Raw genomic sequence first — 14,878 nt, forward strand, 5'->3', positions numbered from 1 at the left:
AGAGTGATCACCTGTTTGAGTTTACATATGAACAGAGTGATCACCTGTTTGAGTTTACGTATGAACAGAGTGATCACCTGTTTGAGTTTACATATGAAGAGAGTGATCACCTGTTTGAGTTTACATATGAACAGAGTGATCACCTGTTTGAGTTTACATATGAAGAGAGTGATCACCTGTTTGAGTTTACATATGAAGAGAGTGATCACCTGTTTGAGTTTACATATGAACAGAGTGATCACCTGTTTGAGTTTACGTATGAACAGAGTGATCACCTGTTTGAGTTTACGTATGAAGAGAGTGATCACCTGTTTGAGTTTACGTATGAACAGAGTGATCACCTGTTTGAGTTTACATATGAACAGAGTGATCACCTGTTTGAGTTTACGTATGAACAGAGTGATCACCTGTTTGAGTTTACGTATGAAGAGAGTGATCACCTGTTTGAGTTCACGTATGAACAGAGTGATCACCTGTTTGAGTTTACGTATGAAGAGAGTGATCACCTGTTTGAGTTTACGTATGAAGAGAGTGATCACCTGTTTGAGTTTACGTATGAACAGAGTGATCACCTGTTTGAGTTTACGTATGAACAGAGTGATCACCTGTTTGAGTTTACATATGAACAGAGTGATCACCTGTTTGAGTTTACATATGAACAGAGTGATCACCTGTTTGAGTTTACATATGAACAGAGTGATCACCTGTTTGAGTTTACATATGAACAGAGTGATCACCTGTTTGAGTTTACGTATGAACAGAGTGATCACCTGTTTGAGTTTACATATGAACAGAGTGATCACCTGTTTGAGTTTACATATGAACAGAGTGATCACCTGTTTGAGTTTACGTATGAACAGAGTGATCACCTGTTTGAGTTTACATATGAACAGAGTGATCACCTGTTTGAGTTTACGTATGAACAGAGTGATCACCTGTTTGAGTTTACATATGAAGAGAGTGATCACCTGTTTGAGTTTACATATGAACAGAGTGATCACCTGTTTGAGTTTACGTATGAACAGAGTGATCACCTGTTTGAGTTTACATATGAAGAGAGTGATCACCTGTTTGAGTTTACATATGAACAGAGTGATCACCTGTTTGAGTTTACATATGAAGAGAGTGATCACCTGTTTGAGTTTACATATGAACAGAGTGATCACCTGTTTGAGTTTACGTATGAACAGAGTGATCACCTGTTTGAGTTTACGTATGAAGAGAGTGATCACCTGTTTGAGTTTACGTATGAACAGAGTGATCACCTGTTTGAGTTTACATATGAACAGAGTGATCACCTGTTTGAGTTTACGTATGAACAGAGTGATCACCTGTTTGAGTTTACGTATGAAGAGAGTGATCACCTGTTTGAGTTTACGTATGAACAGAGTGATCACCTGTTTGAGTTTACGTATGAAGAGAGTGATCACCTGTTTGAGTTTACGTATGAAGAGAGTGATCACCTGTTTGAGTTTACGTATGAACAGAGTGATCACCTGTTTGAGTTTACGTATGAACAGAGTGATCACCTGTTTGAGTTTACATATGAACAGAGTGATCACCTGTTTGAGTTTACATATGAACAGAGTGATCACCTGTTTGAGTTTACATATGAACAGAGTGATCACCTGTTTGAGTTTACATATGAACAGAGTGATCACCTGTTTGAGTTTACGTATGAACAGAGTGATCACCTGTTTGAGTTTACATATGAACAGAGTGATCACCTGTTTGAGTTTACATATGAACAGAGTGATCACCTGTTTGAGTTTACGTATGAACAGAGTGATCACCTGTTTGAGTTTACGTATGAAGAGAGTGATCACCTGTTTGAGTTTACGTATGAAGAGAGTGATCAACTGTTTGAGTTTACATATGAACAGAGTGATCACCTGTTTGAGTTTACATATGAACAGAGTGATCACCTGTTTGAGTTTACATATGAACAGAGTGATCACCTGTTTGAGTTTACATATGAACAGAGTAAGCAGCAGCCAGAAGAGAGTGGCCACCAGACAGGTACAGGTGAGAGTAAGGATCTCCAGAGACAAGGCCTCTGATGAGTCTACACACAGACAGAAAGAGAGAGAAAGAGAGAGAGAGAGAAAGAGAGTGAGAGGAAGAGAGAGAAAGCGAGAGAGAGAGAGAGAGAAAGCGAGAGAGAGAGAAAGCGAGAGAGAGAGAGAGAGAGAGAGAGAGAGAGAGAGAGAGAGAGAGAGAGAGAGAGAGAGAGAGAGAGAGAGGGAAGATAGCCCAAGTTTGCAGGGCAGCAGAGTGGGGCTTCTGAATATATATAAATTGTCCAAGTTTACAGGGCAGCAGAGTGGGGCTTCTGAAGATATAGAAATAGTCCAAGTTTACAGGGCAGCAGAGTGGGGCTTCTGAAGATATAGAAATAGCCTCAGTTGACGGGGCAGCAGAGTGGGGCGCTTCCGAAAGGAAATCAAAAAGGGAGACAGCTTCCTTCCTGACTTATCAGAACACAACAACACTCAGCCACTCCTCTCCATGGTCAGGCTAGGGAGCATCCGCTGCCTTTGCCCAGGGAAGGGCCCTCCAAACGGGGTGATGACACAGAGGACTAGCTTATACTGGAAAGGGCTGGGCCAAGACTCTCTAAATGAGGAACAAAACTGTGATATAAACCTTCAAAATGTGTTCTGGGAAAATCTATCAAGACTAAGACCAAGTTAACAGTATGCAGCATTGTCTTCATACTGTATCTCACTCTGTTAGCTGAAGCTTTACGCTTCTCTCTTGTTATAATAGATTACTGTAATATGTATACATTTAATCATCTAATGGTAGGTATCACAACAATGTGTCCACAGACATAAAAATGCCCATATATGGAAGAAACCCATCTTGGATGGTTATAGAAAGAGAGAAGAGAGAGAGTTTATTGTATTCCAGAGTTACTATTGGTTAGCGGATCCTTACTGTGAACTCAGATGTAGGTGGAGCCCACAGCAGAGCCTCTCTCATTGGTGGCCTGGCTGGTGTACAGACCCTGTTCCTTCACTGTGATTTGGTCAATGTGGGTCCTGCCTCCTGCTCATGAGAAACAGAACATGTCACGGTCATTTTACAGCACTAACTTCAGAGGTCAATCTCAATAGTCTGAAGAGGATCTCCTTTTCATTCAGACAGTACAGATGAAGAGGAGATGAGGAGAGGGAGTCTGAACAGTGAAAAAGGGGGGATATAATAGCACTGTGTATCTTACCTGAGTCCTGCAGAAGAGAGTGTTGGTCCTTGTACCATGTGATGAGGTGGTGTGGCACACGCCGTGGGTGGGGCAGCTGAGTGTCACTGAACCGCTGGCAGTCTGTAACAGCACCGGAGTCTTCAGTACTGTGGGGGAACACACACAATGAGTGTGTGATAGGAGGTGTGTGTGTGTGAGTGTGTGAGTAAGTGAGTGTGGAGGTATGTGTGTGTGTGTGTGTGTGTGTGTGTGTGTGTGTGTGTGTGTGTGTGGTGTGTGTGTGTGTGTGTGTGTGTGTGTGTGTGTGTGTGTGTGTGTGTGTGTGTGTGTGTGTGTGTGTGTGTGTGTGTGTGTGTGTGTGTGTGTGTGTGCGTGTGTGTGTGAGGAGGTGTGTTGTTAATAACTCAATGGCCAAGGTCCATGAGAAAAGAAGTCATCACTGCACCACATTCATAGATCATACTGTAGTCCTCTGAATAGATCATACAGTAGTCCTCTGAATAGATCATACTGTAGTCCTCTGAATAGATCATACAGTAGTCCTCTGAATAGATCATACAGTAGTCCTCTGAATAGATCATACAGTAGTCCTCTGAATAGATCATACAGTAGTCCTCTGAATAGATCATACAGTATTCCTCTGAATAGATCATACAGCAGTCCTCTGAATAGATCATACAGTAGTCCTCTGAATAGATCATACAGTAGTCCTCTGAATAGATCATACAGTATTCCTCTGAATAGATCATACAGCAGTCCTCTGAATAGATCATACAGTATTCCTCTGAATAGATCATACAGTATTCCTCTGAATAGATCATACAGTAGTCCTCTGAATAGATCATACAATAGTCCTCTGAATAGATCATACAGTAGTCCTCTGAATAGATCATACAACAGTCCTCTGAATAGATCATACAGTAGTCCTCTGAATAGATCATACAGTAGTCCTCTGAATAGATCATACAGTAGTCCTCTGAATAGATCATACAGTAGTCCTCTGAATAGATCATACTGTAGTCCTCTGAATAGATCATACAGTAGTCCTCTGAATAGATCATACTGTAGTCCTCTGAATAGATCATACAGTAGTCCTCTGAATAGATCATACAGTAGTCCTCTGAATAGATCATACAATAGTCCTCTGAATAGATCATACAATAGTCCTCTGAATAGATCATACAGTAGTCCTCTGAATAGATCATACAATAGTCCTCTGAATAGATCATACAGTAGTCCTCTGAATAGAATGAGTGGCGTTTTTCCTGCAAATTGAAATGAGGGATATTTGACATCCGTCCCTGGACCCTTGCCACACTCTGATGACAATGTGTGTATTAGTAACACATTTCTGTGTGTGTGTGGCCTTAACTTCAACTTCACATCAGCTGACGTGGGTCCCTCTTGGGTTTGTAGTAGTAACCTTAAAATATCTCTTTTCCCACTGACCAAAACAATCTATCATTCATCATCAGGGCTGTTATTAGCTGTTAATAGACCATTGACCATTAGTCATAAATGGCCACTAAACGTTACTCACCACCTAGAATAGGTACATTCCCGCCCCTCTCTCCCTTTTCTCTCCCTTTTCTCTCTCTCTCTCTCTCTCTCTCTCTCTCTCTCTCTCTCTCTCTCTCTCTCTCTCTCCTTCTTATTCTCTCTCTCTCTCCCCCCTCTCTCTCTTTCGTATTATCTCTTTCTCTTTCTCTCCTTCTCTCTCTCTCTGTCTCTCTCTAGTAAAAAGCCCATGGGGTCTTTCAGAGGAAGTGTACGCGTCAGGATTTGATTGTGAGCAGCAGCAGTAAAATACATGAATAAAAGGGACTTAAGTAACACGGGACTGACTGTTGTTTCCCATATCTTCCTCCTGGACAACAATTGATGATTGTCTGTGAGTTCGTGGTCTGACAGTGTCTGATTGGCTGATTGTTCCTCTGGCCCTGTGAAGGGGCCTGTAAATGTGGCATTGTGGGAAGTGCCATTGTGTCCTCTTCCTCCTGACGAGGGAGCATTCCCACGTGAAAGAAAGACTGAGGCAGGGAGGGGCCCCAGGAAACTACAGGACCCAGTTCCCAAGCACTGATCTGACACTGTGTGTGTGTGTGTGTGTGTGTGTGTCATTGTGTGTGAAGTTGAGGGTTTATGTGCATACCAGGTGGTGATTGGTGTTATCTCCATACAATGGAAAGGGCCATAAAGGCAATGCAGATCTATTTTCTGCTGAGTTGAAATGATATTGTATGTGTGTCTATGACCCTGTTTGTCAATGGATGCGTGAATGTGTTATAGTGATGTTGATGATGATGATGATCAGAGTGATCACGTGTGAGAGGTTAGAGGGCTCTGCTGTGTCAGTCACCAGTTGCCATGACAACTTGGTGTACCGTTGTTTATTGGCTACGTAAGTGAGGTGTAGGTCTCCTCCCTCTCTTAGCTCCTCCTCCTGACTCACACTGAAGCCTCCTGGGACATCTGAGAGAGGGAGGTCGGAGAGAAAGAAGGACGGGGGAGACAGGGAGGTGAGGAGGGAGAGAGGGAGGGAGGGCTGCAGAGATTCAGTTCCTATTCAAGCCACTTTGGTCTACACCTCCCTATCACACAACTCTGAAACCCTTGTAACACCACAACAAACCTTCCTGCCCATCTCACTAGACCTCTATCGAATTTGAGTCCACCAAGCCACCATTTTCTTAACCTTTGATGACAAAGTTGAATAACTATTGTGGGTAAAAGTAGCTTGAGGAATACGGTGAAAAGGTCTTTTATTTACTTTAGCTATTTGAAACTTCCCGTGGAAACGGCTCTAGGCTTTCCTGATGGCAGATAGTGTTTATCTGTCTCCAACACCCCCAGTTCTCTCGAAATAAAGAGGGCCTGGTGGCCCAGGGAAGTGCACCCCGCACAGGGAAGTGACCCGATAAGAGCCCAAGGTTCCTGTTTCACTCAAACACACATATACACAGCGGACAACTCACACAGGGGTAAACACACACACACAAATACACAGCGGACAACTCACACAGGGGTAAACACACACACACACACAAATACACAGCGGACAACATTCACTCACGCGCACACACACACAACAACACCAGCACACACACAACAACACCAGCACACACACAACAACACCAGCACACACACACACACACCACACACACACACACACAACACACACACACACACACACACACACACACACACACACACACACACACACACACACACACACACACACACACTCTCTCTCTCTCTATCGTCACAGTGAGAGAGGGGGAGGAATTGAGAGAGAGACAAAGGACAAGAAAAGAGAGAGAGAGAGCGAGAGAGAGGGGGGGGAAGAGGGGGAAAGATGGGGAGAGGCAGTGATGATTAATATATTAGTCACTCATAGCTTTTACATCATGACACACAAACACACCAACGTATGCAATGGTGCACATACTGGTAGTACTATACTGCAAGTCATAATGTAGGACGTTGTTTGGATCATGTGACTGTGTAGTGACCAGTATGTTGGTGTAATGTCGTTGTACTGCACCTGTAATATAAAAGGACATGCCCATTTCGTTCTTGACCACAGAGTTAGAGGCAATACAGCGATACACTCCAGATACAAGCCTCAGCAACCATCAAAATCCCCACGGTCTGTGGAAAATAAACACACACACACACACGCACACATTTTCCAGCAGCCGACTGAGATAATAGGTGTCTCTGAGCCAGCACTACTACCCACCTCCAAACCACAGGGCAGCTAAACACACTACACACACTCAACTAACTAAGTGTGTGTATGTGTGTGACCTTAAAGATTAATGAGTAGTAGCATCTTTGGGTATATGATATCAATCAAATTGTGTTTGTCACATGCTGAATACAACAGGTGTAGACCTTGCCTTGAAATACTTACAAGTCCTTAACCAACAATGCAGTTAAGAAAAGATTTACTAAATAAACTAAAGTAAAAAAGTAACACAATAAAATAACAATAATAAGGCTATATACAAGGGGTACCGGTACCGAGTCAATGTGCAGGGGTACAGGTTAGTCAAAGTAATTGAGGTCATTTACAACTTGCAGACTTGTTTACGTGCTGCTGTGCGTTTTGTTGCCGATCTTACTTTGCTACCTGACTACCTCACGGTTTTTACTTTTTCATTACCGTATATTTTTAGTTTTTCCCTCACTCAACTTTTTTCATTCAACTTTTTCACCCCGGAGGTTTTATCTGGACATGGTTCGTCAGGACTTCAAACAGCCGAAGCTAAGTAACATTAACATGATGCCTTCTAATTGCAGTCGTTGTACTTATAATATACAGGAGAACGATCACCTTACGGCGAGGATAGCTGTGCTGCAACCCCAGCTTCAGACGCAATCGTTAGGCAAGGGTAATTTCAGTGTAGGAAAGGATGAAACAGCGTCTGTGCCACCAGTAAGTACAGATAGTAACGTTAGTATAAACCCCCTCGCACGGTCCCCGCAGCCGGACAACTTTCTCATGGCTTCTGGAGGGAAACGCTGTAGGAATGCTCAACCGGTGTCGCTTATTCAGCCGACAGAAACTTTCAACCGGTTCTCCTCATTAAGAGAGTCGGAGTCGGAGGCCGAAACTTCTCTGGTCTCTACTCCTCCCGTTGTGGGGTCTGAGACGCCGAAGGCTCCCACCATTAGCTCTGACAAATTGAAAACCCTAGTCATTGGCGACTCCATTACCCGTAGTATTAGACTTAAAACGAATCATCCAGCGATCATACACTGTTTACCAGGGGGCAGGGCTACCGATGTTAAGGCTAATCTAAAGACGGTGCTGGCTAAAGCTAAAACTGGCGAGTGTAGAGAGTATAGGGATATTGTTATCCACGTCGGCACCAACGATGTTAGGATGAAACAGTCAGAGGTCACCAAGCGCAACATAGCTTCAGCGTGTAAATCAGCTAGAAAGATGTGTCGGCATCGATTAATTGTCTCTGGCCCCCTCCCAGTTAGGGGGAGTGATGAGCTCTACAGCAGAGTCTCACAACTCAATCGCTGGTTGAAAACTGCGTTCTGCCCCTCCCAAAAGATAGAATTTGTAGATAATTGGCCCTCTTTCTGGGACTCACCCACAAACAGGACCAAGCCTGGCCTGTTGAGGAGTGATGGACTCCATCCTAGCTGGAGGGGTGCTCTCATCTTATCTAGGAACATAGACAGGGCTCTAACTCCCTTAGCTCCACAATGAAATAGGGTGCAGGCCAGGTAGCAGGCTGTTAGCCAGCCTGCCAGCTTAGTGGAGTCTGCCACTAGCACAGTCAGTGTAGTCAGCTCAGCTATCCCCATTGAGACCGTGTCTGTGCCTCGACCTAGGTTGGGCAAAACTAAACATGGCGGTGTTCGCCTTAGCAATCTCACTAGAATAAAGACCTCCTCCATTCCTGCCATTATTGAAAGAGATCGTGATACCTCACATCTCAAAATAGGGCTACTTAATGTTAGATCCCTCACTTCCAAGGCAGTTATAGTCAATGAACTAATCACTGATCATAATCTTGATGTGATTGGCCTGACTGAAACATGGCTTAAGCCTGATGAATTTACTGTGTTAAATGAGGCCTCACCCCCTGGTTACACTAGTGACCATATCCCCCACGCATCCTGCAAAGGTGGAGGTGTTGCTAACATTTACGATAGCAAATTTAAATAAAAAAAAAAAAACAATGACGTTTTCGGCTTTTGAGCTTCTAGTCATGAACTCTGTGCAGCTACTCAATCACTTTTTATAGCTACTGTTTACAGGCCTCCTGGGCCATATGCAGTGTTCCTCACTGAGTTCCCTGAATTCCTATCGGACCTTGTAGTCATTGCAGATAATATTCTAATTTTTGGTGACTTTAACATTCACATGGAAAAGTCCACAGACCCACTCCAAAAGGCATTCGGAGCCATCATCGACTCAGTGGGTTTTGTCCAACATGTCTCTGGACCTACTCACTGCCACAGTCATACTCTGGACCTAGTTTTGTCCCATGGAATAAATGTTGTGGATCTTAATGTTTTTCCTCATAATCCTGGATTATCGGACCACCATTTTATTGCGTTTGCAATTGCAACAAATAATCTGCTCAGACCCCAACCAAGGAGCATTAAAAGTCGTGCTATAAATTCTCAGACAACCCAAAGATTCCTTGATGCCCTTCCAGACTCCCTCTGCCTACCCAAGGACGTCAGAGGAACTCAATTTAACCTTGCGCAATACCCTAGATGCAGTTGCACCCCTAAAAACTAAAAACATCTGTCATAAGAAACTAGCTCCCTGGTATACAGAAAATACACGAGCTTTGAAGCAAGCTTCCAGAAAATTGGAATGGAAATGGCGCCACACCAAACTGGAAGTCTTCCGACTAGCTTGGAAAGACAGTACCGTGCAGTATCGAAGAGGCCTCACTGCTGCTCGATCATCCTATTTTTCCAACTTAATTGAGGAAAATAAGAACAATCCGAAATTTATTTTTGATACTGTCGCAAAGCTAACTAAAAAGCAGCATTCGCAAATGGAGGATGGCTTTCACTTCAGCAGTAATACATTTATGAACTTCTTTGAGGAAAAGATCATGATCATTAGAAAGCAAATAACGGACTCCTCTATAAATCTGCGTATTCCTCCAAAGCTCCATTGTCCTGAGTCTGCACAACTCTGCCAGGACCTAGGATCAAGGGAGATACTAAAGTGTTTTAGAACTATATCTCTTGACACAATGATGAAAATAATCATGGCCTCTAAACCCTCAAGCTGCATACTGGACTCTATTCCAACTAAACGACTGAAAGAGCTGCTTCCTGTGCTTGGCCCTCCTATGTTGAACATAATAAACGGCTCTCTATCCACCGGATGTGTACCAAGCTCACTAAAAGTGGCAGTAATAAAGCCTCTCTTGAAAAAGCCTCTCTTGACCCAGAAATTATAAAAAACTATCGGCCTATATCGAATCTTCCATTCCTCTCAAAAATTTTTGAAAAAGCTGTTGCGCAGCAACTCACTGCCTTCCTGAAGACAAACAATGTATACGAAATGCTTCAGTCTGGTTTTAGACCCCATCATAGCACTGAGACTGCACTTGTGAAGGTGGTAAATGACCTTTTAATGACGTCAGACCGAGGCTCTGCATCTGTCCTCGTGCTCCTAGATCTTAGTGCCCTGGTTTAGATCTTATCTGTCGGAAAGATATCAGTTTGTCTCTGTGAATGGTTTGTCCTCTGACAAATCAACTGTAAATGTCGGTGTTCCTCAAGGTTCCGTTTTAGGACCACTGTTGTTTTCACTATATATTTTACCTCTTGGAGATGTCATTCGAAAACATAATGTTAAATTTCACTGCTATGCGGATGACACACAGCTGTACATTTCAATGAAACATGGTGAAGCCCCAAAATTGCCCTCCCTAGAAGCCTGTGTTTCAGACATAAAGAAGTGGATGGCTGCAAACTTTCTACTTTTAAACTCAGACAAAACAGAGATGCTTGTTCTAGGTCCCAAGAAACAAAGAGATCTTCTGTTGAATCTGACAATTAATCTGGATGGTTGTACAGTCGTCTCAAATAAAACTGTGAAGGACCTCGGCGTTACTCTGGACCCTGATCTCTCTTTTGAAGAACATATCAAGACTGTTTCAAGGACAGCTTTTTTCCATCTACGTAACATTGCAAAAATCAGAAACTTTCTGTCCAAAAATGATGCAGAAAAATGAATCCATGCTTTTGTTACTTCTAGGCTGGACTACTGCAATGCTCTACTTTCCGGCTACCCGGATAAAGCACTAAACAAACTTCAGTTAGTGCTAAATACGGCTGCTAGAATCCTGACTAGAACCCCAAAATTTGATCATATTACTCCAGTGCTAGCCTCCCTACACTGGCTTCCTGTTAAGGCAAGGGCTGATTTCAAGGTTTTACTGCTAACCTACAAAGCATTACATGGGCTTGCTCCTACCTATCTTTCCGATTTGGTCCTGCCGTACATACCTACACGTACGCTACGGTCACACGACGCAGGCCTCCTAATTGTCCCTAGAATTTCTAAGCAAACGGCTGGAGGTAGGGCTTTCTCCTATAGAGCTCCATTTTTATGGAATGGTCTGCCTACCCATGTGAGAGACGCAGACTCAGTCTCAACCTTTAAGTCTTTACTGAAGACTTATCTCTTCAGTAGGTCCTATGATTAAGTATAGTCTGGCCCAGGAGTGTGAAGGTGAACGGAAAGGCTGGAGCAACGAACCGCCCTTGCTGTCTCTGCCTTGCCGGTTCCCCTCTCTCCACTGGGATTCTCTGCCTCTAACCCTATTACGGGGGCTGAGTCACTGGCTTACTGGTGTTCTTCCATGCCGTCCATGGAAGGGGTGCGTCACTTGAGTGGGTTGAGTCACCGACGTGGTCTTCCTGTCTGGGTTGGCGCCCCCCCCCCCCCCCCCCTTGGGTTGTGCCGTGGCGGAGATCTTTGTGGGCTATACTCGGCCTTGTCTTAGGACGGTAAGTTGGTGGTTGGAGACATCCCTCTAGTGGTGTGGGGGCTGTGCTTTGGCAAAGTGGGTGGGGTTATATCCTGCCTGTTTGGCCCTGTCTGGGGGTATCATCAGATGGGGCCACAGTGTCTTCTGATCCCTCCTGTCTCAGCCTCCAGTATTTATGCTGCAGTAGTTTATGTGTCGGGGGGCTAGGGTCAGTCTGTTACATCTGGAGTATTTCTCTTGTCTTATCCGGTGTCCTGTGTGAATTTAAATATGCTCTCTCTAATTCTCTCTTTCTCTCTTTCTTTCTCTCGGAGGACCTGAGCCCTAGGACCATGCCTCAGGACTACCTGGCATGATGACTACTTGCTGTCCCCAGTCCACCTGGCCGTGCTGCTGCTCCAGTTTCAACTGTTCTGCCTGCGGCTATGGAACCCTGACCTGTTCACCGGACGTGCTTGTTGCACCCTCGACAACTACTATGATTATTATTATTTGACCATGCTGGTCATTTATGAACATTTTAACATCTTGACCATGTTCTGTTATAATATCCACCCTGCACAGCCAGAAGAGGACTGGCCACCCCTCATAGCCTGGTTCCTCTCTAGGTTTCTTCCTAGGTTTTTGGCCTTTCTAGGGAGTTTTTCCTAGTGAGTTTTTCCTAGCCACCGTGCTTCTTTCACATGCTTTGCTTGCTGTTTGCTGTTTTAGGCTGGGTTTCTATACAGCACTTTGAGATATCAGCTGATGTACGAAGGGCTATATAAATACATTTGATTTGATTTGATTTGTACATGTAGGTAGGGGGAAAGTGACTATGCATAGATAATAAACAGAGTAGCAGCAGCGTAAAACAAAAGGGGGTCAATGTAAATTGTCCAGGTGGGCATTGGATTAATTGTTCAGCAGTTTTATGGCTTGGGGGTAGAAGCTTTTAAGGAGCCTTTTGGACCTAGACTTGGCGCTTCGGTACCATGCAGTAGCAGAGAGAACAGTCTGTGACTTGGGTGACTGGAGTTTTTGACAATTTTTTGGGCCTTCCTCTGACACCTCCTGGTATAGAGGTCCTGAATGGCAGGAAGCTTGGCCCCAGTGATGTACTGACCATTACGCACAACCCTCGGTCGGACAACCTTACGGTCGGATGCCGAGCAGTTGCCATACCATGCGGTGATGCAACCGGTCAGGATACTCACGATGGTGCAGCTGTAGTACTTTTTGAGGATCTGGGGAACCATGCCAAGTCTTTTCAGTCTCCTGAGTTGGAATAGGCATTGTGGTGCCCTCTCGCTACTGTCTCAGTTTAGTTTAGTTCATTAATTCCAACAAGATCCAACACGGTTGAACCACAGTATGACAGCGAGATGATAAAACATAAAAACGAAGAGGAACATCTTGTCTTGGTGTGTTCGGACCATGATTGTTTGTTGGTGATGTGGACACCAAGGAACTTGAAGCTCTTGACCAGCTCCACTACAGCCCCGTCGATGTGAAAGGGGGCATGTTCACACTCCTTTTCCTATAGTTCACAATCAGCTCCTTTGTCTTGCTCACATTGAGGGAGAGTTTGTTGTCCTGGCACCACACTGCCAGTTCTCTGACCTCTTCCTTATAGGCTGTCTCATCGTTGTCGGTGATCAAGCCTACCACCGTTGTGTCATCAGCAAACTTCATGATGGTGTTGGAGTTGTGCCTGGCCATGAAGTCGTGGGTGACCAGGGAGTAGAGGAGGGGACTAAGCACTCACCCCTGAGGGGCCCCTGTGTTAAGGATCAGCGTGGTGGATGTGTTGTTGCCTACTCTTACCACCTGGGGTCGGCCCGTCAGGAAGTCCAGGATCCAGTTGCAGAGAGAGGTGTTTAATCCCAGGGCCTTTAGCTTAGTGATGAGCTTTGAGGGCACTATGGTGTTGAGTACAGAGTTGTAGTCAATGAACAGCATTCTCACATAGGTGTTCTTTTTGTCCAGGTGGGAATCTTGAATTGTTTAAAGGTTTTGCTCACATCGGCTACGGAGAGCGTGATCCACATTCATCTGGGACTGCTGGTGCCTTCATGCAATCTTCAATGTTGCTTGCCTCGAAGCGAGCATTAAAGGCATTTAGCCCGTCTGGTAGGATCGCGTCACTGGGCAGCTCGCGGCTATGTTTCCCTTTGTAGTCCATAATAGTTTGCATGCCCTGCCACATCCAATGAACGTCAGAGCCGGTGTAGTAGGATTCAATCTTAGTCCCGTATTGATGCTTTGCCTGTTTGATGGTGCGTCAGAGGGCGTTGCAGGATTTCTTATAAGCGTCCGGATTAGTGTACCGCTCCTTGAAGCGGCAGCTCTAGCCTTTAGCTTGGTGCAGATGTTGCCTGTAATCCATGGCTTCTGGTTGGGATATGTGCGTACAGTCACTGTGGGGACGACGTTGTCAGTGCACTTATTGATGAATGCGGTGACTGAGGTGGTATACTCCTCAATGCCATTGGATGATTCACGGAACATATTCCAGTCTGTGCTAGCAAAACAGTCCTGTAGCGTAGCATCTGCTTCATCTTACCACTTCCGTACTGAGCGAGTCACTGGCACTTCCTGCTATAGTTTTTGCTTGTAAACAGGAATTAGTCGGATAGAATTATGGTCAGATTTGCCAAATGGAGGGCGAGGGGGAGCTTTCTACGCGTCTCTTTGTGTGGAGTAAAGGTGGTCTAGAGATTTTTTTTCCTCTGGTTGCACATGTGAAATGAGGTAAAACCCCTTTAAGTTTGCCTGCATTAAAGTCCCCGGCCACTAGGAGCATCGCTTCTGGATGAGCATTTTTGTGTTTATGGTCTTTTACAGCTCGTTGAGTGCGGTCTTAGTGCCATCATTGGTTTGAGGTGGTAAATAGACAGCTACGAAAAATACAGATGAAAATTCTCTTTGTAGGTAGTGTGGTCTACAGCTTTAATGAGGTACTCTATCTCAGGCAAGCAATACCTCAAGACTTCCTTAATATTAGATATCACGCACCAGACAAATAGACACACACCACCCCTTGTCTTACCGGAGGTAGCTGTTCTGTCTTGCCGATGCACAGAAAACTCAGCCAACTGTATATCATCCGTGTCATCATTCAGCCATGACTCAGTGAAACTCATCCAGTTTATTCTCCAGTGATTGCACATAGGCCAATAGAAGGGATGGTAGTGAC

The 14,878-nt window shown here is 44.5% G+C and overlaps 1 pseudogene; it reads right to left on the reverse strand.

The window, feature by feature from the left end:
- Positions 1-14,878, reverse strand: part of LOC145862280 (vascular endothelial growth factor receptor 1-like) — a 38,756-nt pseudogene that overhangs the window by 12,888 nt on the left and 10,990 nt on the right.

This window comes from Salmo salar, chromosome 19 (genome assembly GCF_965601325.2).
Source record: "Salmo salar chromosome 19, fSalSal1, whole genome shotgun sequence".
NCBI classification, from domain to species: Eukaryota; Metazoa; Chordata; class Actinopteri; order Salmoniformes; family Salmonidae; genus Salmo; species Salmo salar.